We start from the raw sequence: 3897 nt of genomic DNA, 5'->3' as shown, positions 1-3897 counted from the left end.
GCCCTGCAGACTCAGGCACTGGACCTCCCACCTGCTGAGCCAGGCCGCAGCCCTGTCTATCCAAGTGCTCTAGCGGTAAGTCCCTAACAGAACAACTACAGACAGCCCACCCTGAATGTCTGGAAGAGCTGACTGATAAAAGGCTTTGTCATTGACTTAAATACTTATGTTTAATTTAAAAAATATTAAATATTTATTTAAATTCAACAGAAACCAGAATAAGTAAATCCTCTGTGATATTGAGGTAGTGACTAGATATACCTTGTCGTGATTACTTTCCTGTTTATCAGAACCAAGAGGTGAGTACAGTCAGTTGGAATTTTGCCTTTCTTGCCAGGGTGAGGATGTATTTCCATCTTACAGGGGGTCTTGTAGGTAAAGAGCCACAGTCCTGATGCTAACGGTGCCTGCGTCAAAGCCTCAGGCTGCCAGTGTGTTGTCGCTGGCATGACCCGGCCCCCATGGCCGGGAAGCCAGCACTGAGCTGGGATTAGAATGCCAGCATCTGATGCACAGGGCTGCTTCCTGCTCCCCCTTGGAGTCCTCACAAGAAATGACCTTGTTCAATCCTGCTGAGCTTCCTAGATTTACTGGGCTTATAGCAACACATGGGAAGGAGATTATGTTTATTTTTAAAACGTAAAAAAATGCAACCTTCCCAAGGCCTTTGTAGTGTCTGTGGGCAACAACACACACACACACATGCAATGTATGTATAATCACTTCTAATTAACTTCAACTCTTCCTGCAAAACTAAGTGTGAAGTCTTAAAGACTTGTCAGCTTCTCTGCCTGTGAAATTTATCTACTTCTAATTGTGAATAACAATACATTCAAGGTTAGCTATAAATGACTCAGATTTCACAGGAATCCAAAGTCTTAAAACCACATTTGAAGATGAATACATTTACACAGAACATTTTTGTAGTATGCTTCTAGATCAAAATTTAATTATTTATGCTGATCCAAAATGCCTTTTTTTCTAAAGGAGGATGGTGTGTTTTTTACTATCTGTGAAGAGACTTGATTGATTTCACAGTAAGCTCAGATGTAAAAGGTATAAAGCAGTAAAGATGCCCAAAATAAGGAATGAGGATATCATTACAGTGGGTTGAAAAATGAATTCAGTTTACAATTTCACAAAATAAAATATCCGAAGGGCAAATATCAAATAAGATTAATATTTTTCCCCCATGGTAGCTTTGAGTACTGTAGACTCTTCCAGCCTTTACCACTAGATGTCATGAAGAGCCCAGAGAAATATAATAGACAGTCTTCCTGAGTATGGTCTGTCACAGAAGCTTTACAAGGTTCCCTCAATTTTATACTTAATTTGGATAGGAAGTAATTTCCTTTGGGGTTGTGTGTCAAAATATTCATAGTGGATTAATCTTAAGTAAGATGTTAGAAATTATTACAAAATGTGATCTGTTATCAGATGCTGGGAAGCACACCTATTAAAGCATTGGGAGCACCTCCAGGGAGAATGTTGTCTGCCTCGTGGAGTATCTGAGCTGTGCTCAAGGTCTGCTCTGGGCCACCGTTCACTTAGGATTCCCAGCTTTCCCTTCCTTTTGAAATAGGCGTGGGCTTGTCACATGTGCCATCACTAAGACTTCATAGGATTTTTGGTAAAATCAGGTCAGTTAAAGGAATAATAAATGATGTTCAGGTGAGATGTTTGAATTCATTTTTAAAAGTTTTTTAAAAAAAGGTTTTTTTATTTATTCAGGAGAGACACAGAGAGAGAGGCAGAGACACGGGCAGAGGGAGAAGCAGGCTCTCTGTGGGGAGCCCGACGCAGGACTCGATCCCAGGACCCGGGATCATGATCTGAGCCAAAGGAAGATGCTCAACCACTGAGCCACCCAGTGCTCCAGGATGTTTGAATTTAGACTTTGAGATCCACGAATCAGTGTGATTCTGGAGGATGACAAGTGGGCGGGTGGAAGTTTAGAGAGAGAGAGAATTTGACTCAATATAAAGGAGAACTTTCTAAATATAAAATAGCCCGTCATTTAAACCCAGTGCTCCATGAAGCAGTGGTGTCTCTTGTCACTGGAAAGATTTCAGCACCAAGAGAGTGGCACTTAGTGGGCCAGAAAGAATATTTGTTTGGGTAGAAAGTTGGACGCAGTGACCTGTAAGATTCTCTAGGAGCCACAGTTCTATCCTCAGCGATGTCCATCATTTAACAACCAAGAAGGCAGCAGGGAAAGGGCTGAACATGTGCCCTTAGGTAAATACAAATATATATTTGAGTTTACTTAACCAGGGAAAATTGGGGCCTCGAAACCACACAGGGGAATTGCAATGGGGCTGCCTGGGAAAAACTGCAAGAAGGCTCCGTTGGACTTGGCTGTTTGCAGCCTCCGCTTCCTGAGCCTCTCTGTCCCTAAGGCCCATCTCTTCTCTCCCAAGAAAACATGCTCTATTGCTCTTCTTCTAGGCCAAAGCTGATCTGACTTGGTCTTCAAGAAGTAAATCTGGGAGTAACTTCAGTGACAATCTTTTTAATGTGTTTCGTTTTCTTAGGGACCAATGCCTCAAGGTTAAGCTCAAGGAATAAAAGTCAGTCTGGAAACGGAAGGTGTCTGCTGGCCTGCAGGGGGGGAAATGGGCCCTGGTTTGACCTCCTAACAGTTGCCTTTTCTGCCAAGACCATAAGCCCCAGAGTATGGCTGGCCCTGGAAGTTATATCACATGAGCTCCAGAGATTGATAAAAAACAAAACAAAATATTTCCATATATTCTTTGCTCTAAAAAACAAAACAAATTACAGCTGAGCTATGACTTAAGCCCACCCAAGGCCTTGAGGTCTAGCATATGACCACAATGTATTTCAGGAGTATGACTTGACTGTCTATCAAATTCATTCAATAAAAGGCAGGTTTTATGACATCTTTCTGGACTGAGAGTTTGGTCAACCATCACATGGCTAGCCTGTAAGACGGATTTAAAATATGCTTCCCACGCCAAGACTGTGAAAGATTTACACATGCTCACATTTTCTTAGGTGCACAAAAGAGTTAAGTGCTGCACTGTTTACCTGAATTCCAGACCAGATGTTAAATGAAATCCTTTCTCTTCCACTCCCCATGGACAGAGACCACCCACAGGATCACAGACCCTTAGAACGGAGGTGGGCCACAGAGATCATTTGGCTCAATTCTTAATTCCACAGATGAGGAAACTGAGGCCCAGAAGTCTCTTGCCCTGACTGGCAGTATGCTGTCCCTCCATCACCCGGTCTCCTTCGCAGAGGGTGTGTGAGAGACACGCAGACCCACATGGTGCCCTAGGCACGCTCCTTCGTCTGCCCCAGACCCCCTGAACCCCGGGGAATCAAGAACAGGGAAGCCGAGATAGCTGGGGGGATGCAGGGGTGGAAATGGGATCCATTGCCATCAGTACCCTAATGGTTCTTCCCGTTTTATCACCGAGAAATGAACGTATTAACTGCCACCTACAGTGGGCCCCATGCTTTGAAAAAGTATGTCTGCAAAACAAACCCCGTTTGTTAAATATTCACTTACTCTCCTACTAAAAAGAAGCATTACAGGCGGGCACAGCGGCCTGCTCAGCGTAGAGCCAGGGCACTGCAGACCCGACTTGCTGCGAAGAGCCCCGGCATGCCAGCCGCAGCAACCCCCCAGGCCACCTCCTTTTGGAGCCCTGGAACACAGGGGTGGGGACCCCCAAAGTCCGGGAGCTCGGGCTGGTAACACTGGCCCAAGGACACTGCCCCATTCCTCTGCCTCTTAGCTGGGGTGCCCCTGGTTGGCACACAGCGAGCCACCGTCCTCCCGCACCCGGATTATTGACCGGCCCCTCACCTGTCCCTGCCGGCACCCTGCCCACGCCCTCCCGGCTGTGCTCGGCTGGGGCACGGCTTAAC

Source organism: Vulpes vulpes, chromosome 5, assembly GCF_048418805.1.
Source record: "Vulpes vulpes isolate BD-2025 chromosome 5, VulVul3, whole genome shotgun sequence".
NCBI lineage: Eukaryota > Metazoa > Chordata > Mammalia > Carnivora > Canidae > Vulpes > Vulpes vulpes.
The sequence above is the reverse complement of the archived record's forward strand: the minus strand, read 5'-3'. Positions refer to the sequence as shown.